The 22,296-nt window shown below is 56.1% G+C and overlaps 2 long non-coding RNA genes across 2 annotated transcripts; one reads left to right on the top strand and one right to left on the bottom strand.

Annotated features, from left to right (window-relative positions):
- Nucleotides 1–3,060: 3,060 nt before the first annotated feature.
- LOC135330569 (uncharacterized) lies at nucleotides 3,061–8,876 on the bottom strand. The gene is made up of 2 exons (XR_010392544.1): nucleotides 8,690–8,876; nucleotides 3,061–8,054 (listed from the first exon to the last, which is right to left on the bottom strand). It is a non-coding gene; the product is annotated as an uncharacterized LOC135330569 (long non-coding RNA).
- Nucleotides 8,039–9,610, top strand: LOC135330570 (uncharacterized). The gene is made up of 2 exons (XR_010392545.1): nucleotides 8,039–8,208; nucleotides 9,239–9,610. It is a non-coding gene; the product is annotated as an uncharacterized LOC135330570 (long non-coding RNA).
- The last annotated feature ends 12,686 nt before the right edge of the window (nucleotides 9,611–22,296 follow it).

The raw sequence follows: 22,296 nt of genomic DNA on the forward strand, positions 1-22,296 counted from the left end.
AGTGGAGATAGCAGGAATAGCCTTCGTGAGCCCTGTGGGCTCACCACCCTCATGTGCCAGGGCAGCCCCAGGAAAACAACTGGTTCCCAAATCACCACATCTGCTCCGTGGGGCCTTGTCTCTTCCAAGCACGGAGCAGCTTGCCTGGTGCCCAGATCCTCTGAGGCTCCCACCAGTGCCAGAATCCTGCTCTGCTCCAGAACAGCTCTGTGTGAGAACCGATCCCCCCACCTCCACTGTGAAGGGGCAGTGACAGTGGGGCATGCCTCTGCCCTTAGCAGCATCTGTGAGCTGACTCTGGTGAGTGCCTCTCAGTTCAGAAGGGCCACTCTGGCTCTGGCTGATGCGCTTGGGCATTGGCTGGACCAAAAGCCTCAGCAACCAGAGACCTTCTCACCTGCTCGTGGTCTTCCCTGACTTTGTTCTAGGGACACCTGGCTTCACAATTAATGCTCTTCCACTATTCTTTTTCTGTGATACTTGACAATTTCTTGTTGGCCCTTCACCCATAGCTTAAGGTAGTAGTTAAAAGGCTGGCACCCCTCAAGCATCCACGGTCCACTGGGTGCAAAGGAGGAACTCTTGAATGCAATGGTGGGCTCAGATTAGGACTCAGGCATCCAGGGCCTAGGGCAGCAGGCAAAGGTCCCTTCATGATCCTCCTGCCTGTCGTTCAGGGAATAGTCCCCATCTCTAGTCACATCGCATCGAGCATCATTGCTGCAGGCACTGGGTATCTTCTTGGGGTTCCCAGAAGCCGAGGCCTCACCTTTTCTCCCACCGAGAGCCTGCAGCCTCAGCATGGGGGTGAGTTGCCCATGCCCAGCCAGCTGCCCATGTCCCTCAGGATCTCCCTCTCTCCACTTGTCCCACAGGCAGTCCCCAGCCTAATCTAGAGCAAAGGGATTAACCTCTTGTTTGCTTAGTCTCTTCTTCTTCTTCTTCTTCGTCGTCTTCTTTTTTCTTTAATGAGTTTGTAAAAATAAAGCTTGTTTCTCATAGTAGATACCATCTGGGATGTGCACACATACGCTCTTGTTCCCACCAGACTGGAAATACCCATCTCTTCCCAGTATTTGTTGCTCACAGACCTACAAGGACTGCCCAAAGCAGGCTGTTTCCAGACACAGACAGAGGTGCTGCGGGCAAGCTCTGCTGCTCAGCCAGAACCACTCACACACATGGAGGACCAGTCCAGGTTTCTCCAGGCCAGGTCAGCGCTTCCTTCACAAAGCCACATTTTTAGGCAAACAAAGAGAAGATTTTCCCTCCACACTCCCATTTCCCACTAACAGCTTCTTAGAGGGGTGGCGAGTGAGGGGTTTGCTTGTTTTCCTCTCCTGGGGAAACCCTCTTTCTCCTGATGACATGAAACATGGGGGCTTTGCTTTCCTGTCTTTTGCACTGAATACAATTTCTATGCATAAAGTGCAGCCAGTATTTTCAAGCTGGCAAACTGCCTGGACAGTTCCCCAATTGGAGATCTCTCTGCTTCTACTCCCAGCTCCTCTCCCCTCAGCTCTGCAGGCGCTGCCAGCAAACTGCCCTCTGTGGAACTGCTCAGGCCCCCAGGGCTTGAAACAGCCCTCATTGCTGACTCTGGCCTCCAGAACCGTCAGGGTGAAAACATACTATCTGCACGAGCTGTTGCCATCCAGAACAAGAATCACCCCGCCCCCCCCCCACCCCCCGCCTCCACACACATGCTGTGGTCAACATGTCTGCAAGTGGGGGAAAATGCTGGCTGATTGTCCCTGGGTTTGGCAAATGCACCAGGAACCCTTGGTCCCTGCCAATTTCTCCTCCCCACCCCAAGACATTCTCACTCTGCACGGGTCATGCCTCCAGTTCCTGCTGAAGCAGTGTGCTGCCATCCCTTAGTTCCATCAGAAACACCCAGTCTGGGAAGGTCCATCCAAGGCTTTTGGAATGCCACTGCTCTGCAACTGCAATTGCATTGGAATCAGTGTAATCCACCTCGGAAACAAGGGAAGAGGAGACTAGGGAGGGGGGAGGACAGGTGTTTTACTGAAGCTGAACCTGGGGAATGAGAAGGAGAGCTTTCTGGGTAGAGAGCTCTTTGAATGCATGCGCCCTTTTCTTCCTCAAAGCCCAACACAGGAGTGAGATGTCTGTGTTGTCAGGCTCATTTCTGACCTCCCAGCCTCAGTGTTTGCAGCCTGTAGGGAGTCCGGTTTGTCCCCGACACACAACTCTCTGTGGCCATAGAAGCATGTTACTGCGGCACTGCTCCCTGCACAGGAGCTGGGACTGGTCCCAGACCTCCATCTCAGAAGATCACAAGAGCACAGCGGAGCTTGACTTGAGCCATGCAGACTGGTCCCAGCAGAGAACAAATGGGGGAGGGCTTGGGGGAAGTCCTGGAGGAAAGGCAGGAGAAACGCTCCAAGGACGGCAAGGTTGCTCACTGGGATGAGCATTGCTCACATTCTTGAGGACATCCCCAGGCACAGGCTAGACAGCAAACCCTCTCCAAAGCAGGACAGGAATGTTTTGGCTACGCTTGATCCAGCTCATCTGCCTTGCTTCACAGGTGAGCTGGGGAGGCTGAAAACCAGGGCATGCAGCAAGAGAGAGGGGAGACTGAGGTCTCACCAAAGGAAAGGAGATGAAGTCTAAGGGACATCAGCAGACAGGCAAGAGAGAGTGGCTGGGAAGTGCCTGGGAGAAAGGAAAGGAAGGGCACAGAAGGAACAAGGGGCCCCAGCACAGAAACAAGGCTCTTGCCCCTCCACAGGCAGAGGGCACTGTAGAGTGGCAGTTCCTGCCTGGGGATGCTCAGAGCTCAGGCCACAAGTGCCACAGCAGATCTGAGGAACAACTCAGCAGTGAGTGAAAAATGGCCCCTCCATAGGAAACCTCCTGACATGCACGGGGTGGGGGGGGGAATGTCACAGCCCTTTTCTGCACCTCACCCTGGCCACACACTCCCTGCACATCTCCTGATCTGGCAGCAAAATATGCCCAGCTGTGCACACCTGGCCTGACCAAGGCCTGTCCTCAAGCACAGAGGAGCTCCCAAAGACATTCAGTGAAGGCTGACGAGTACACAGACATGTTCCTGATCTCCACAGGCTGAAATCACCTCTGCTTTCCCAGCATTTGTCCCTCACAGACCTACAAGCACTGCCACAAGGAAGAGGCTTTTCAGCCCCTACAGAAGCCACCAATGGCAGGTAGTATTCCACAGTCAGAGCTTAGATGATCCCTCACTCCTGGCTTTGGCCTCCAGAACCCAGTGGTGTTCAGCATTGTGGTGAATCAGCCACTCTGCTTGAGGCCAGCTGCCGCCTGAGATGAGACCAGCTTGCAGGGCTCGGTCTTCCTTCTGCTGGTACCAAGACAAGCCATAAAAGTTCGAGGTCTGGTATGTGCAGGTGGTGTGGAAGGTGACCCTCTCCTCCACCGGGACTGGTCCCTCTTGCTGGGTGACACTGGTCTGGCCCATGGCACCTGGAAGAAAGTGACAGTTAGTGAGCATGTGGGGAAAGCCTTCAGGATGAAAAGCATGACAGGATGCCAAAGCCTCAGGGCAGAAGGCTCCCTCTCCCTTGCTCTGCAACAGGAGCCCCACGGCTGGCAACAGCAAGGTGGTGAGTGGTTTGGCACAGGAGCACCCAGTTCTTGGCTCCGTGTACCTCTCGCACCGTGAGAATCCCATGCCCTCCTGCCAGGATGCCCCCGGAGCACAGCTCTGCTGTGCCCTTGCTCCCTGCTCTCCTGCTGCCCAGAGTCCCAGGGAACATCCTGTCAGGCCTGGCCCTTACGTGCTGGCACCAGGACACCTTCAGTCTGGGCAGGGGCCCAGGGAGCTGCTGGGAGAAAGTTACATCCTCCTTCCAAAACCCTGTCATCTCCGATGGTTCCTGTGTCCCTGAGTGCATGGAAACCAAGGCTCAAAGGAGGGAAAAGGAAGCCCCAGCAGCAATGACATGCAGGAGGAAATGCGTGGTCAGGGCTGTGCCAGCTGGCAGACAGACTGGGACAAGCTAATAATGTCATGCCAGGCCCTGTAGCAGTCTTCATAAGGTCACCTTTTTGGCATTGCAAAGACAGAAAGTGGGGACTGCAGGACAACTAAGAGCTCCCACAACAGGACATTTGTGAAACATTGGTCCCAGGTGGGTCAGAAGAGAGAAGCAGACAGAGATGGATGGCTGCGGGAAGGAAATGGGGAGACGGTGGTTCACAGGGAGCAGGGCAGGTTTCTCCTCTCTCCGTCTTCCCCTTTCTTTTCCAACAGTAACAGTGTCCTGAGACTATTCATGTGAAAGCACACATGAGCCAACATTTCCCAGCATTGTCCCTTTATGCAAGACCACCTCCCTGCAGAGATATGGGGGGAGGGAGGGAGGTGGAGAGGGTGCTAGGGTTTCCCATAGAAAAGAGGAACTAAGCCTCAAGTAAAAGTCGGTGCTTACCCAGTGGTTGCCACAGGAAGGCAGCGAGGACGAGATACTCAAGGTGCATGCTGAGCCCAACCGCAGGGGTTGTGTGTGAAAGAGAGAGTCAAAAACCACCTCCCAGCCTTGAGGGAGCGGAGCTGCTGGAAATGACACCACCAAGGGAACAAGGAAGGAAGCACATTTTCTCTCACCATGCCTGAAATGCCCCTGCTGTGGTTTTCTCTCCTCCACCAGTGTCTTTGCCTCCCCAGCTAGACATGCCTGCTCTTCTGCGCACCTCTGCTGGGCCTTTTGTGAGTGCAGCGTGCTTGCCTCACTGGGATTTCACACCTTCCTCTGCAGTCCCTGCTTCTCGTTGGATGGTGGTATTTCCTCTATGCACAGGTGTCCCCGCTACTGCTACCACTTCTCCCTCTTCCTTCCTCCAGTGCCTGGGAATATCATCTCTCCACAAAATCTCTAGCAGGCTGAGTGGGGAGCCCTGCTCTGACCTAGCCCTGGGAGTCTGGGTGTATCCTGGGCAGGGGGGGTAAACTGCAGCCCCACAGAGGAACTGGGCTCCAATACCAGGAGAAGCAGAGCTTGAAAGTGAAGGTGGCTCCCCAGCTGTCTCCCCCATGCCGGGGACAAGGAGCAGTGCCCTGCACTAGGAGCAAACACCAGCACATTTCCTCCCTCAGGGAGGAAACACCACCTAATGCTTCTCTGCAGCCACCATGGCTGATTTGCCAGCAGCAGTCACACCTGCTCTCCAGGGCCAGCTCTTTGCTCCACCAGTCAGACCTGGCATGCAAAAAGCACTACATGCAGAGGGACAAACTAGTTCCCAGAAATGGGGTGACCTCCCCAAAGCAGACCACAAGCCTTTCTGTGCAATGCTGCATGATGTACGCACTGGTGTGGGCTTAGAGCACAGAGATAGACAGCATTGTCCTGGAGCTCAGCATCCTGCACCTGGGAGAAGCACCTGGGAGCTCTCAGCACACAGCACACAGCAGAACCTCCCTGAATCCACACAAGGTCTGGATCTGTCCACACACAGCAGCATCTCAGGCGACCGGGTCAGGAACTGCCGGTACCAGAAAATGTAGGCATAAGGGTCACTGGTGGAGAAATTGCACTGCAAAGTTGCACTGTATCCTGCCTGGATGGTCGTTTCTGGTGGGAACTAGAGCACAGCATCCTTTTGTGCGTGACCTGTAAAGCCAGGAAAGCGTTTTAACTTTGTTCATCTATGTATCCATCTATTGACCACTTCATCAGCCCTCTTGCTACGCCCATTCTCCATCTAACTTCTCCTATGGTGCAAAATGCTGAGCTGTTTCTCCATGCATGCTTCAGCTTGCAGGTTCTTGTCACTCCTCACACCTCAGCTGTGAGGGGGGGTCATGGGCTTGGAGTCCATCAGTTGTTTTCCTATCAGTCCCTGAGCTATAGTAACTGTTGGTCTCTCCTTCAGCAAGACAACACATGCACTATTCCTCCCCTACCTCTGATGGTAACTTCTTACTGTAACCTTCTCGCCAAACTACACACCACATAATCTGCCCTTGACCTGTCCTTGTACAGCATTTGAGCTCTTGCCTTGAGTTAGCCTTCTCTCTATGTCCTTCAAGCATTACATCCAACCCCACACAGATTTGCAGCATTTTACCCAATATGTCTCGGAGAAAAGGCCCTATATGCAGTACTCGGCTCTTAGCTAGCATCTCTCTCTATCAGCAGTGTATGCAAGAATGTTAGTTTCTGCAAAATTAAGGTTTCATCTATTCCTCCTTTGATGCCCATGACACGCGACAGACCTCAGGTTATATGTGATGCCCCATCTGCAGCCCCTGCCTCCCTACAGAAACACTGCCAGTTACCTGCAGGGTCAGGACTCACAGCTCTCCCCTCCACCACTGACAGCACAAACTCTTGCCCTGTTCCTCCTCAGCCTGCAAGTCATGTCTCACCAAAGTCTGCCAGTCCTGCCACGGCTGCCAGGAAAATCAGGGCCATGTCAAGCTCTCCTCTTCACGGGCTGACCAGGGGCCTTCCAGAATGAGCAAGCTGAAGCTTGCAGGTGCCTGCCTTCTCCTCCCTCTGCCACCTCAAAGCAGCCTCCAAACCTCAGCACAGAAGGTGGAGCAAAGCTCCCACACTGCTGCTTCAGACAGACCTCCTTGAGACCCACACCTCTACTGCCAGAAGTCTCTCTAGACAGATGGTGGGCTAGTGCTGAGAGCACTCAGCAAAGCAGACAAACTGCAGGGATCCTTGCTGGGATCCAGGCTCCTCAAATCCAGGGCCATGGGTTTTGTTCAGCTTGGGAAGTTTTGTACTTGCACAGTCAAGCCATGGGTGGGCGGCATTTGCTTCCTCTGAAGCCCAGGCTGCATTGCCCAAGGGGCTCTAGGAACCTAATGGACAGTTAAGGCAGGCTGAGGTCAAGCAAAAGGGACACAAAGGAGGCTACTGGCACCTTCCTTCTATTTTGGCCCTCCTGAAGATCGCTACCTGCCCAACCATCCTGCAGCAAGGGACAAACAGCCCTGATGATCTCCTCCTGCCATCCAGCACCCAGGCAGACAGAAGGACCTCCAGCCAATTCTGGAAAGGATGGAAAAGGAACCCAGGCATGCACCCACGTCCACCCTGTCCCAGGGACAGTCTGGATGGAGATAGAACCATGCACAAGTAAAAGTGCCTCTCTCCAGGTGTCTGACACTCCGTACCCACACCACAGCGTTTTTTTCTTCCTTCTCTCTCGGCCACAGAGGGGGCTCCCCAGGAAAGACACCTTCGAAAAGAGCACTTGCTGCAGCAATCACCCATGCAGGGACAGGCACACACCCTGAATCCGGTAGAACACACTCCCGGAATCCAGTAGGAAGAGGACACCCCACTATAACCCTCTCTCTTATAAACGATGCCTCTCTACACTGCAACTGCCCCTTCTCCGGGCACCACTAGCACCACCAGCACTCAGGTCGCTGACCCACCGCTGCACAGGGAATGTCTGTCCTCGTTGCGGTTTAGAGGAGCGGGGGCAGCAGTGGGGCGGGGGAGGGGGCGAGGGGTGGGAGGAGCTGCTGGCCCACTCGGCAGCTTGGGAACCATTTCGGGGGGCCGTCCCGCCGCCGAGGCTCCGGCGCAGCAGCACCCGCCGAAGCGGCACCCGCCGACGGGCAGGCCCGGCGCAGCGCGGTGCGGGGAGAGGCGGCCGCGACAGGCGGAGCGGCAGCGCCCCCAGTGGGCCAGCGCGAGGCGCATCCCCAGCCCCCGCCACCGCCCCACCCCGCCCCGCCCGCGGCAGTTCGTGCCCGGCCGCAGCCCCAGCCTGTGCCGCCGGGTCTCCCACGGCGCAGTAATACACCGCCGCGTCCCGCCAGCGGGGCCGGGCGAGATGCAGGACGCTGGAGCGGCGGTCTTCGGCCACGAACAGGGTCCCCGGCGGGTCCTGCACCTCTTTGGACCCTTTGTGAGCACTCGTGATGAACGCGGGACCTCGTCCTGGGAGCTGCCAGTACCAGTGGATGAAGTCGCCGGTCTGTATGCTGGGGTGTGAGCAGGTGATGTTAATGCCAGTGCCCTCGGTGGCCTCTGCCGACGGCTCCTGCTGCACCTGGGCCCTGCCCACAGCCACTGCCGAGAAAGAAGACAAACATGCCGAAAATCACTTGGTGCCCGTGATATGCTGTCTCCAACAGCCGATTCCGAGGGAGAATCCTGGAGAAAGGATCAGGCAGAGGGAAAGCGGCAGCGAGACAGATGCGGTTGGGACGGATGGGGACATGTGGTAAGTGGCTGGCGTGGAGAACGATCTCTGCATCGGTGTGTGGAGGGACTGGAGGAGGCTTAGAAGTTCAGCGCGGATGCATGAAGGGATGGGTTGAAAGTCAGATGGGTGGATGGACAGATGAAGGCGGGAAAAGTAGACAGGAGAGCAGGGGTGTGATGGTGAAGGATGGACAGCTGATTTCAGGGCAAGAACAAATGCTGAAGGCATAGGGAAATGAATGGATGTATGGAGTGATGGAGCAGCACAGGAAAGCCAACTGATACTTATGAGACGGATGAAGAAGAATGAGAAAAGGAGGTGAGGGGGGAGCCGGAGAGCTGCAAGAGGAGAAAGGGAGATGGTAGATGAGGGAGGGAGGCAGAAAGAGCGACTTAAAAGCCGAGAAACAAGTGAGGGCGCTGGCCCCACGGAGCATGCCCCCGGGCCCAGCGCCGGGCCCTCATGCCGCCGCCCCGCCGTCGCCGCCAGCCCCGCGCACCCAGGACCATCATGGCCAGCGCCGCCAGTCCTGCGCCCCGGCACCGCCGCATCGCGCCGCACCGCTCGGCCGCCCGCGCCTCGCTGCCCCCCGCCAGCAGCGACTCTCTGCTGCGGCGCCGGTGCCTCCTCTCGGACGCCACCGCCGCCGCCGCGGTCGCCAGCTCCGCCCCGGGGCTGCGCCCTGTCCCGGCGCCCGCCCCGCTGTCGGACTCGCCCTGTCCCGGGCGGCGGCGTCCGGGAGGCGACAGCGGCGGGAGCGGGGCTCTCGGCGGGGCTGCGGCACACGCAGGCGGCCGCTCCGCGCCGCGCACGGCGCTCCCGGGCGCGCGGCTGCAGCAGCGGCCGGGCGGGAGGGGAGCGGCAGGGGCCGGGCAGCGCGGCGGGGACGAGCCTTCCTGCCGCCGCCACAAAGCGGAGCGCGACGAGCCGCGGTGGTGGCGGCGGGAGCCGGCGGTGCCGGAGCTCCTCAAGCCCGGCCGCAGGAAGGGCTCCTGAGCTGCTGCGCGGGAATAGCGCACCCCGAAAGGACACCCCCCACCCCCCGCAGGTGCCGCAGGCTGCTGCTGCCCGCGGAGCTGCTGCCGCCGGTCGGTTGTTCGGTGAAAGCCCGGCAACAGCGGCCCCGGGAAAGGCGGCTGCTCAGCCGCGGGGCCTCAACGGGTGCACGCGTGAGAGCCCCACGGGAGCAAAACCTGCTTGCAGCGCTCGTGGGTGTTGGGGAGAGCAGGCAGGGACCGTCCCTGGCACGGGCATCTTGCTCACAGGGATCTACAGCTCCCCTGGAAATATCAAAAGGGGAAAGGACGAGAGCAGAGCAAAAGGAAATGGCAGGAGTCTTGTAAATGTGATTGTATTTGTATATCTACAGAAATGCTAATTTTTTAAACGTCTGTTTGGAAATACAGTAAATACTGCTGTTGATCAGTAGACTGAGAGGCCCCTGATTCGCCCACTCACTAATGCTTACATGTATATAGTGTAGGAACTTAGCTGTTTATGCTGTAGTGGATACAATGCTAGCTGCCAACACTCATGAATAAATTCAGGAAGAATCACACTTGAAGGAATGTTTACTGCAGAGGAAACAAAAAGGTTCTCGAATTTGGATGAGTGACAGGAGATCAGAGAGCATCTGGGAGCACAGTAATCACTGATCCCCACTGTCCTTTGTGGGGCGTAATTGCTAGAGTGGGAGAAATCGAGAGTGGCCCTGAAGGCAGACTTTCAAAGGGGAAAAACAATGACAAAAAGGCTAAAATGTAGAGCAGAGAAAGTAAGAAAAGTTTCAGTCCACAAAGTTCTACAGCCAAAAGGAATGAAAGAGGTGGTTCAACAGATGATGAAGCAACCCATACAGAAGGAACAGTTCAGGTGGCCCTGGGGCCAATAACTCACCCAGCCTTGCTGCCTGCCCTCCCTGGCACTGCCCCCTGACCCTGCCTGGGGGTTTCTGCCCTACACTTGGAGCCTCGGGCCTGATGCTGCCCCGTGCACCTAGCAGTGGCTGCAGTGCAGAGCCACCTCCCCACTGCAGAGCAAGCTCATCCACGGCTTAGAGCTGTGGCAGGGCTGCTGTTTTTGCTGTCCACCCTTCCGGTAGAGACCAGGCCCAAGCAATGCTCTGACAGCCCTGGGAGCTGCCTGGTCTTGAGGCAGGATTTGGGGTCTATGCTGGGCCAGCTCTGACAGGCTGTGGCAGGAGCAGGGCACAGCAGGCTGCTTTCGTGGCAGGAGCAGGCCAGAGCAGCCAGAGCACCTGCAGTGCTGGGAGCCAATGCACACCTGGGCTACAGAACAAAGGAAGATGTGTGATGCAAGCTTTGCAGAAAGCAGGTTGCCTTTCCTGCCCTGCAGTGCCTCTGGAGATGCCTGGATCAGCTAAAGCTCTCTTCTTCGGCTCCAGGTTTTGTGGCCCAGCAGAGCAGCCGGTGCTTTGTGGCAAAGGCAAAGTGCATTTGCATGTCCTGGGCTGCCTTGCAATGCCAGAGACACTGGGTGCCCTGCCACCCTTGGGTGATCCTGCTTGTTTGCATGGCCCATTTCTCTTGCTTGCCTTTGTCCCCACATGGTAAAGAAAACAAAGCTGCTTCTGTGGGGATTGTGTATGAATGAGGTGAACTTGTAGCACAAGGCCAGGGAGGGGACGTGCTGTGTGGGGGACAGCTAATGTTTGGGTAGGGGAAGATTGCAGGAATGCCTCAGGCTGCCCGGCACACTCAGGTGTCCTCAGTGTGTAGAGTTTGGAGCATTTGGGAGTGTGCTAAAAGTAGAGCCATGCCCTGCAGGAGGCCACCACCTCTCCCATGCTCTCCAGAGCAGAGCTCAGACCCACAAATCAAATGGATTAACTGGCAACCGCTGGTCAGGTAGTCTGCAGACACCTCTGAAATACCCTCCTGCCTTCCACACAGGGACACAGAGCCCACACCCTGCTCCTGCCTCTGCCCCAATCCCTGCCTTGCCCCTGGATCCTGCCCCTGCCTTGCACCTGACCCTCACCCTCACCCTACAACTGCCCTGATCTGCATTTCTACCCTGCTGAGCAGGGCAGGGGCATGCAGGGACAGAGAGGACAGGCAGCCCCCAGGCAGGGACAGGCTGCATGTCTCTGCACACAGGGATCGTACACTGGGCAGTGCCCTGCTGGCTGTGGCACTAGGGCGTGGTGTCCGTGGCCCCCAGGAGAGGATGGTTTGGGGGCCATGACATTGACATAAATGTACCTCACAACCTGGGACCCCTGGAGAGGACTTGGCTGACAGTGGGGTTGCCGTGGGAGGGCAGCAGTCTCCCCAGCTGCCAAGGACACCTCTTTCCCTTCCCATCACTCTTTGCTGGCCCCAAATGGCATCAGAGTCTGGGGCTCCCCCAGAGCCTGAGGCACAGCAGCCACAGGCTGCTTCCATGCTGCAGCCAGCAGGCAGGTTCTCATGGCCAAGGCCAGCACTTGGGCAGCTGCAGGGGCATCATAGGCTCTGGTGTTTCTCATGCCTTTGACAGCCATGAGGATGGTGTCTGTCATTTCCAAGGTGAGCAGTATTTCCCCAAGATCTGTGGGAGGAAGGAGGGGAGGGAAGACACAGTGCCTTGAGTGCCCCAACGATGGAGTTGGCTGATCAGTGGGAGGGGGTCTGGAGATAGAAATGCGGAACAGAGCTGGGACCCCTGCAGCACATCACCCAGTGCATCAAGGGGCTGCAAGAAAGAGTGGGGGTTGTGGCATTGTCTCACACAGTGCCTGCTGCCTGATCCTAGGCTGGCTCTTGGGGCTGCTTGCCATGGGAGGGAGAAGGGGGAAGAAGGTCTGCCTCAGAATGATGCTGGGGCTTGATGAGGTGGCTCCTGGGTTATGGGCAAGGCAGGAGCCTCCCTGGGCATGCACGCTCCCTGCAGGGCACTGGCAGGAAAAGGGGAAGGAGAAGAAGCCTGTGTGCCTCCCTGCACAGACTGCCAATCCCAGCCCAGCAGGTGCCTTGACTGCTGCAGGACAGGTGACGGGATGCTGCTCACATACCTCCCTGCTCTGCTTCCTCCCTGCCCTCTCTTCCCAGTGTATCTCCAGCCCCTAGACATGTCCTGCTGCCACCAGTGCCTGCCATGCCAGCCCTGCAGCCCCACCCCACTGGCCAACAGCTGCAAGGAGCCCTGTGTCAGGCAGTGCCAGGACTCCATAATTGCCATTGAGCCCCCTCCCATGGTTGTTGCATGCCCAGACCCATCCTCATCTCCTTCCCACAGAATACCACAGTGGGATCCTCCACCTCTGCTGCCTTTGGCAGCATCCTCAGCTGTGAGGGAGTCCCCATCCCCTCTGGGTGCTGTGACCATTTCCAGCTGCTACTGTGGCAGAAGGTGTCTCCCCTCCTAAAGCCACTGAGAACACACCCCAAGAAGCACCCACCAAGGAACTCAGAACGTGCAACTGGACACACAGTGGTGCTTCAGGCCATTCTTTTCAGCACACATGACCATCCTTGCCTCCTCTGGAAATGGCTGCCTGGAAAGGGCCAGCCTGGGCTCCCTGAAAACATAACCGAGACCTAACTTCCCCTTCTTCCACTCACTCCTTTCTCTGCCTGCTCTTTGTTGCCTTCTGCTCCTCTGGGTCCTGAGGCAACCCAAAGCCACACTGCAGGCATCTTCTGGCTGCTATCTCACTGAGGGGCAGACAATGGGCACCCTGCTTCTGCCCTTAGCAGCATCTGTGAGCTGGCTCTAGTGGCTTCCTCTTATTTCAGAAGGGCCACTCTGGCTTTGCCTGATGCTCTTGGGCATTGGCTGCACCAAAAGCCCTGGCAACCAGGGGCCTTTGCCAGGAGGAGTCCCCTATCAGCTGTGGAAATTGCCTTCCCTTAGACAAGGCAGCACAATCCAGGCAGAGGGTCTTTCCCTCTTCTGGATCACATTGTGACGTCCTTCATCTACTGTTTATTGTGCCTCCCTGCAAGAAGTCCCTGCTTTTTGGCCATCACTCTACAGTTTATACATGCTCTGTCCCCTCTGTTTCTGATACCTTTCTGAGACTGTGCTGGCAGGCCTATACAGGCAGGCCAGAGGGTGCCACGTTCCACACAACACTCTGATCCCTTTCTGGGGAAGCCAAAGAGGCTGGTGAGAAAGACACTACTTCCCCTCTCACTTGCAGAGACCCTCTCAGTCTCCACATGTAATGCTGACCCAGGGGAGCATGGATAAGTGAGGATGGTTGTCAGGGTGAGGCCATTCTGCAGCCAGATGAGCACAGAGGTGAGAAGGGAGGGGAGGAAGATGAAGGCAAGAAGCTCCACAGTCTCTGGGAGTCCCTCAAGGATGAGCTCTGTCCCCTCTGCCAGGTTTCTCAGCTCTGTTAGCATACAGGCCTGTGTACAATGCTAACAACTTGAACAAAGCAATGGGAGCACAAATGTGTAGTGGTCTTTCTGGTGCCAGACACACCTCGTGGTGCCAGTTGTGCTAATGTGACATTCCCCACCCATGACGTCACACTCTGTGCCTTCCTACTCTGCTCAGACTCATCAGTGCCCTACTCCTGACAGCCTCAGCCAGTGACACCTCTGGGTGCAGTATGTCTCCATCTGCACAGCATGTGGAGGTACCCCTGGAGAGATCCAGATGTGACAGCTGATATCCCTCTACCTGAGGTTCTGTCCCTACAGATGGTTAGGCTGGAGGGTGTCCTGGAAAGGGGCCTCTGCCTAACTACCCCCACCACGGCCCAAAGTGAGGCTATGCAGGGGCAGGAGAGAGAGTTTCCTTTGACCTGCTCTTGTCCTACTATTGGTAGTTTCACACCAAACAAGGAGTAAAATACACACAGCTCTTTCCTGGTGGCAGGCAGAGAAAAGAGAGAGTCAGTAGGTATGGCTGATGCAGCATCTACCTGGTTCCCAGCCCTTTTTTGGCGCAACAGCCACGCAAAGCCTATCTGAGGGAAAGGTTCTTCTGCATGCTGCAAACAGCCTTGCACAAGCCTGTAAGGCTACTCACTTCATCACACCATGCAACTGATGGGCCTTAGTCTCTTTCTGGGAGCCTCAGAAGTGAATGCAGGTGTTTGTGCACCCAGTCATACCACAGCCTGCTTTTTCCCTGCCCCCACCAACCACATTCAGCAATGGGAAACAAGGGAAGCAGACCTGCGTCCCCAGGCCTGCTGCATGCTGGTCCCCAGCCAGCTGTCCTAACTCCAGCACCAACCATGCTCCAAAGCCCCACCATCATGCTTCTGCTGAGGCAGCACCAGGACCCAGGAGTCCTGCAATGCACAGGTAGGAAAAGCTTTGCTGCCTGCTGAAGGAAAGTTGTCTGTTTACCTGGCCCAGCCCTTTGCTTCTGCGGGACAGCCTGGTGAGGGCACCTTTCATCTCTTTGCTCCTCAGCATGTATCCCACGGCATTTAGCAGAGCTGTCACCATGCGGAAGGAGGCAGCAACCATGCTGCCAAAGGGATGCTGGCACCCTGGTCTCAGCTAGATGAAGACCAGCAGCATGGTATAGGTGGTCACCATGGTGAGGTGGGCAGTGCAGGTGCAGACGGCACGGCTTCTGCTTAGGGCAGAGCACATCTTCAGCGTCACTGTGATGATGCCCAAGTGGGAGGTGATGGTGAGGCTGAAGCAGGTCATTGCCAAGAACCACCCATCCAGGAGGGTCACCTTCTCATTAAGGCTGGCCTCAGCATGGTGGGGATGTCACAGCAGATGTAGCCCATGCAGTTGGCCACAGGGGAGGTGGAAAGTGACTTTGGGTTGGAGGGTGGAGTGCAGGCAGCCACCAGCCAGGTGCCTGCTGCCGGGCACACACAGGCCCTGCAGTCCACGAGTGCTCCATACCACAGCATCAGGCAGATGTCTAGGACACACCAGGCCATCACTGTGTAGAGGAAGCACTTGGTGCAGATCAGGAAATGGAAGAAGACCTGAGACACACAGCCCCTGAAAGACATGAGGCCCTGCCATGAGGCTGGCAATGGCTTTAGACACCACCATGGAGGAGAGGGCCACATGCAGCAAGGACAAGTGGCAGAGGAACCAGTCCATGGGCTGGTGCAGTTTTGGTTTCCAGTACACAGCCAGCAGGATGAGGATATTCCCAGACAGCATCAGCAGGTAGATGAGAAGGAAAAAAAGGACCAAAGGCACTCACAGCTCTGGCAGGTGTGGGAACCCACCCAAGGATGAATGAAGTAGGCCACTCTGGAATGCTTTCCACACTCCATTTCTCTGCTATTCCCAGACATTGAGTTTCGAGCATGGTGGGGGCAGAAGGGTGTCTCTGACTCTGCACATCAATGTCTCCCCTCAAGCTCTGTTTGTGCTGGGACAGCACTCACCTTTCGACAGGGCTGCAGGCAAGAGCCCTGTGCTCTAACCTGAGAGCTTTCAGCTCTCACTGACAGCAGGAGGGAATCAGGGCATCCTGGTCTGGTCCTTGCAAGGCTGACAGTGGGGCAATGATCTGAGGACTCTGGTCCGGCTCCCATCCAGCAGCTTCTCTCTTTCTGCAAACCATCTGCTCTGCTTCACACCCCTACCTGTGTGCAGGCTCTCTCTGCCCCTTCTTACAACCTTGGAGCACTGCCTTTCCTTTCCTCCACCCACCCTCTCTTCCCCTCTGGTTCTGTGCCCTTCTCCTCCCACCGGAACCTGAGGGCAGAGCCAAGTAGACCCTGCTGACAGTTGTTGTGTTTGGATGCTCACAGGGATTCTTCCCCACTGTCAAACTCTGGTGACGCATAGTCTCTGCTGAAGTCTCTGCTGACCTGTGCCCAGCCCTGTCCCATTGAGGCAGGGCACCAAATGTAGGCATGAGAGAGCCCACAGCACCTGGTGAGGCAGAAGAGCTTTTAGTCTCTGCTTTTCATCAATCATTTGTAGTCTCCACCTCTCAGTAACCTTGTATTTGCATAACCCTGCCTCAGAGATCCCAGTCTCAGCCCCTAAGAACAAACAACCTGCCCTTTAAATCAGTGTCTCTCAATGAGCCCTCAGCAGCCAGGGAACTGCCGTGCCACTGGGCTGGGATCCCCCCACTGCGGACCGGCCCAGCTTGCCCCCAGCTCTCTTCTCTGCACTGCCCAGCATCCCTCTGGCCACGGCAAGAGGCAGCAAGTGGGAGCCCCAAATCCAGCGCAGCCCTGCTGCAGCCCTGGGCAAGTCTGCCAAGCCCAGCAGGGTGCTCAGCTGCGTCCAGGTGTGGCCCGGGCTCCTGGAGCATTGCCTGGGTGCTGGAGGGGGAATTGCTGTGGTGCAGCACAGCACGGGATGGTGCTCCCGGTCCCTGGGGCTGCCTGTGTGGCCCTTCCATACCCCAAGCCTGGGGCTGCACTGCCCATTTTATGGGTCCAGACAGAGAGGGCAGACATGCTTGTTTCATCAAGACACTCCTGTTCACTCCACTAAAGACAATCACCACTGGCATTTAGGCTTGTGTCGCCACCTGAGGGAGCATCAACAGCTAAAGCAGACATGCTACATACAAAAGAGACAGCATGGAAGAACAGATACAGTGAACGGGAACTACCTTCCAGCGTGAGGTTATGGCTGTTAGGTGAGAAGGCCATTCTTGGAAAGACAATGTTCATGACCACTTTGTAGGGCCTGGGGCATACCCAGTGGCTGCTTTGGGCATGCAGAAGCAGCATTTGGCAGTGATGTTCTCCTGGCAGGGGATGCAGACCTGATGCCTCTCCTGGGGCTTCTCTCCACCAGACTCCTGGAATCCCCAAGTGGAGGCATGTGAGGTTATGGCTCTTAGATGGGAAGGCCATTGTTGGAAAGCCAATGTTCCTGGTCACTTTGTGGGGTCTGGGGCATACCCAGTAGCTGCTTTCAGCATGCAGAAAAAGCATTAGGCAGTGATGTTGTCCCGGCAGGGGATGCAGATCTGATGCCTCTCCTGGGGCTTCTCTCCACAGACTCCTGGTATCCTGATCCAGAGGCATGTGAACAGTGCCTTGGAAGCACTGCACAGTACAGAAATGGCATACTCCTTTGACTTAGAGGTGTGGCATCTCTGAAACGGACTAGTAGATAAAAAGTCCCAGTAACCTCTATGTAGAATGTACATAGATGGTAGCTGTGCTTGGAAACAACACGCTCATTCTGTTTGAGAGAAACAGTACGCTGGTGGGAGGAGAGAAATTACTTGCCCAGGTCAAATTGTCAAAGACTTAGTTAGGGATTGACACAGGGACAATCTCTTCCCAGATGGGGTCTTGTTCGCTTGTTCAGTAAAGGTCCCCTCAGACTCTGGTGGTTGCCAAGGAGTCAGTCCAGATCACAAGGGGATCCAGCATACTCTTCGTATGATAGATACTCCTTCTACTTCTAAAACCTCACATTTGAGTACAGTCTCTTATCTAGGAGTGATTGTTTGCTGTGAACCTGTATTTACTCCTGACATGAGGATCACTCCTTGAGTTGTGCCATAGATTCAGAAAGATGAATACCTATGGCTAGCTCCTCATGCTCTTAGGCAGGCCAGCTGAGATGGGATTTCACAAGCACTGCATTCTTCAAGGACTGCCATGCACAGGACCAGAGTGGCACAGCTCTTTTCTGCTCCTCACCCTGGCACACTCTTCCCCAGGGATCTCCTGAGCCAGCAGTAAAATCTCACCAGCTGCACACACCCTGCCTGGCTGAGGCTTGTCCCCGAGCACAGAGCAGCTCCACAAGCAGTGTGGTAAAACCTGGTGTGTGCACACACGTGCTCCTGTTCCCACCAGGCTGGATACACCCATCTCTTCCCAGTATTTGTTGCTCACAGACCTACAAGGACTGCCCAAAGCAGGCTGTTTCCAGACACAGACAGAGGTGCTGCGGGCAAGCTCTGCTGCTCAGCCAGAGCCACTCACACACATGGAGGACCAGTCCAGGTTTCTCCAGGCCAGGTCAGCGCTTCCTTCACAAAGCCACATTTTTAGGCACACAAAGAGAAGATTCCCCCCCACACCCCCATTTCCCACTAGCAGCTTCTCAGAGGGCTGGTGAGTGAGGGGTTTGCTTGTTTTCCTCTCCTAGGGAAATCCTCTTTCTCCTGATGACATGAAACATGGGGCTTTGCTTTCCTGTCTTTTGCTCTGAATACAATTTCTATGCATAAAGTGCAGTCAATATTTTCAAGCTAGCAAACTGCCTGGACAGTTCCCCAATTGGAGATCTCTCTGCTTCTGCTCCCAGCTCCTGTCCCCTCACCTCTGCAGGCGCTGCAATCAAACTGCCCTCTGTGGAACTGCTCAGGCCCCCAGGGCTTGAAACAGCCCTCCTTCCTGGCTCTGGCCTCCAGAACCGTCAGGGTGAAAAATATACTATTTACAAGAGCTGCTGGCATCCAGAACAAGAATCACCCCCCCCTTCTCCACACACACACACATGCTGTGGTCAACATGCATGCAAGTGGGAGAAAATGCTGGTTGATTGTCACTGCAGTTGGCAAATGCACTAGGAAACCTTGGCCCCTGTCCATTGCTCCTCCCCACTCCAAGAGATTCTCACTCCTCTCAGGTCATGGCTCCAGTTCCTCCTGAAGCACTGTGCCACCATCCCTTACGTACTTCAGAAAACACCTAATCTGGGAAGGGCCATCCTGTTGGTGATCTGGGCAAATGTGCCATGCAGACAATGAGCAAGGAATTTGGAATGGGACTGCAAGACTTGGATGAGACCCAGAGCAATCCCTTCCAGCCCTGGTGCTCTGCCGAGAGGTCAGATCTCAAGAGCCCGTGCACGCTCTGCGCAGTCCATGGCAAGTGCAGTCCCATGCTGGAGTGTAGATGGAAAACACTTCCATGGCAGAGGCTCCTTCACCAGCTTCTCCTTCCTGTGAGGCAATGGACACCAGCCCCTTTCAGAAAGAGGAGCTTGGCCTGCAGACCCCTGGGTGCTCAGGAGAAAGCTGAGGGCCCCTTCCCCAGAGCTCCGCCTTGCCCAGATGCACCCCCATCCTCCTCCCCACCTCCAGTTTTTGCACAGCCAAGGAAGCTTCCTGCACCAGGGTGTCTTGCAAAGCACAGAGGTACAAGGCAGCGTCAGAGACCTTGACTTCCTCCAGCCGCAGGAGACTGTATTTCCCAGTGGTGTTCAGCAATGTGGTGAATCCGCCACTCTCCCTGAGACCAGATGCTGCCTGATACGAGACCAGCTGTGGGGCTTGGCCTCTCCTCTGCTGGTACCAGAGCAAGCCATAGAAGTTAGAGATCTGATATGTGCAGGTGGTCTGGAAAGTGCCTCTCTCCTCCACTGTGACTAGACCATCTTTCTGAGTCACGGTGACCTGGCCCATGGCATCTGGAAGAAAGCAGGAGTCAGTGACTATGCGGGAAAAAGGCTTCAGGATGCAAACTCCCAGGGAAGAGGGCTCCCTCTCCCTTGCTCTGCAGCAAGGTAGGGAGTGGTTTGGGGCAGGAGCTTGGTGTTCTTGGCTCAGTGCAGATCTCACAGCATGATAATCCCATCACCTCCTGCCAGGATTCTGCTGGAAGAGCACTTTGCTGTGACCCTGCTCCCAGCTCCCCACTCTCCCTCCTGCTGCCCAGGGGACAGGTTGTCTTGCCTGGCCCTCGTGTGCTGGCACCAGAACACCTGCAGTGGGGTGAGGGCTCCGGGGAGGGGCTACAAAAACTTTCATCCCACTCTCCATCACCTGTCATCTTGTGCGCCTCCCCGGTCATGGGCAATGAGGAAAAAGGAAGCCCTGGCTGTGCTGACCTGCAGGAAGAAATGGGTGGCCAGGGCATGCTGCATTACATGTGCCAGCCAGGAGAGAGATTGGGCTCCCCTAGCAACATCAGTGGGATCAGCGCTTTCCAGCACCTGCATCAGCTTTGAAAAGTCCTGTATATCTGCATTGCAAGGCAATAATTTGGGACTGCAGACAGCACAGGGCTTCTTCAGAAGGACAGAAGAGGCAGAGAAGAGAGGTGGATGGCTGGGGAAGGAAAAGCTAGAGAATGAGATCTTGGATGATGAGGGGACGAGGTGTTTCTTTGCTGTCTCATCTTTTCCAGCAGTAACAGCGTCTTCAGAACACAGGTGCAAAACACCCATGTCATCTGATATTGCCCAACACTTGTGCACTGTCCAAGAGCAGATCCCTTCAGAGACCTGGTGAGGGCGGGAGGGTTTCCTGAGGAAAAAGAGGGACTATGCCAAGAGTAGAAGCCAATGCTTACCCAGTGATTTCCCCAGGAGGGCAGTGAAGATGAGGTAGCTGAGGTACATGCTGAGACCGAGCCTCCCGTCTCTGTGTGAGAGAGTCAGAAAACCAGCTCGCAGCCCCAAAACAGCTGAGCTGACGGAAATGACGCTGAGAGGGGAGCACAGGAGGACAGAGGGAAGAGAAAATGTTTGTTCTTATCATGCCTGACACATGCCGCCTGCACTTCTCCCCCTTCTGGCAGAGACACGCGTTGCTCCTCAGGCAAGAGCCCACTGAATGTCTTCACAATGAGGGGGCCTGTGGGCATTGGGTTCCCCATGGTAGGAAGTGGCTGTTCCTGGCCTGATGTCCCACTGGAGTCCTCAGCTCCCCAGCTAGAAATGCATGCTCTTCTGCACACTGCTGCTTGGTGCTGTGGGGATTTCAGGGGTTTTCCCCACTGGAGGTTCCTCACCTCCCCCACTCTACCCTTTCCGTCCTCTGCTGCCTGGGAACAACACCTCTCCCGGAAATCCCCACAGGCAGTTGGGACCCTGCACTTCTGGGAGGGGTGAGGTTTGGGAGGTGACTGAGAGGAAGCACAGAGCTGCAGTGGGAATGCCAGAATGGACCTGGGAAGGCAAATGTAGGCAAACTAGAGAACCTGGCAGTGGGGACTTGTGTTTGCATGGACAGTGACTGCATGGCCTTGCTTAGTATGCCGTGGAGAGCAGAGCTCAGCAGTAGGGCTGAGATTTCTGTGGCAAGGATGTCTAGAGAGACGATGGCCTAGCGTCTACAGCACGCCCACCATCCTTGGAGTGAGTGGACCGTAGGTGCAATCATTGCTCTCTCCCAGGCTCCCTAGTGGCTGACCAACAGCTGAACACTCATGGCCAGGGCCAACATTTGGGTAGGAGCCTAACAGGCAGTTCAGGCAGTCTGTGTCCAGTCCAAAGGACAGGAAGGAGGCTGCTTGGCACCTCCATCTCTTTGTGCCTGCTAGAAGTCACAACCAGACAAACCATCTCCCAGCAAGGGAGATGTGTCCCCAGAGACTCCTGTCATCTAGCACCCAGCCAGACACAGGTGCCTGCACCCAGCTCTGCAGGAGATCAAGAAGGAATCCTTGCACCTACCCATGCCAACCTGGGCCCTGCAGATTGTCTGGACGTAGGTAGCACTAGGCACAGACAGAGGTGCCTGGACACAGCTGTCCGGCTCAGTATCCCCACAGCAGTTTTTCTTTCCCTCCTCTCCCACGCAGACGAGGCTTCTCAAGGGAAAGATCTCCGAGAACGGCACCCGCTGCAGCAGCTCCTAGCACAGAGACAGAAACACTCCCTCTCTCTGCCGGGGGAAAGAGAGCCCATCAGAGCCCTGTTTTTAACAGGGGGTCCCTCTCTTCGCTCATCCCCATACACAGCCTCCAACTGCTTGTGCCACCCTGTGTTTCAGGACCTCACTACCGCGGCAAGCACAAGGGCTACCCACTCTTCATCTCTTTCCATTAATGCCTCCAGCAAGGATCGTTTATCAGCTCTCATGCAGGGCCTTTTGCTAACATGCTCAGCAGGAGTTGCAGCAGGCAGGTTTTCTGCACAACCACTCCCATTCACAGCCCTCCACTCCCACGGACTTCAGGGCCTCACAGCTGAGCTGAGGCCATGGCAGGAGGGATGGTGAGCTGCACTCTGCTCTCCCAAGCCTGAAAGCTGCCAGTAGTCCCCTGTCACGAAGTTACAAAGGCCAGCTGACACTGGCCTGTGGCCCCACCCCACTGGCCAACAGCTGCAAGGAGCCCTGTGTCAGGCAGTGCAGGAACTCCACCATGGTCATTGACCATGGCATTCCCATGGTGGTTGTCCTGCCCAGACCCATCCTCAGCTCCTTCCCACAGAGTACCACAGTGGGATCCTCCACCTCTGCTGCCATTGGCAGTCCCCATCCCCTCTGGGTCCTGTG

This window comes from Dromaius novaehollandiae, chromosome 22 (genome assembly GCF_036370855.1).
Source record: "Dromaius novaehollandiae isolate bDroNov1 chromosome 22, bDroNov1.hap1, whole genome shotgun sequence".
Lineage (NCBI taxonomy): Eukaryota > Metazoa > Chordata > Aves > Casuariiformes > Dromaiidae > Dromaius > Dromaius novaehollandiae.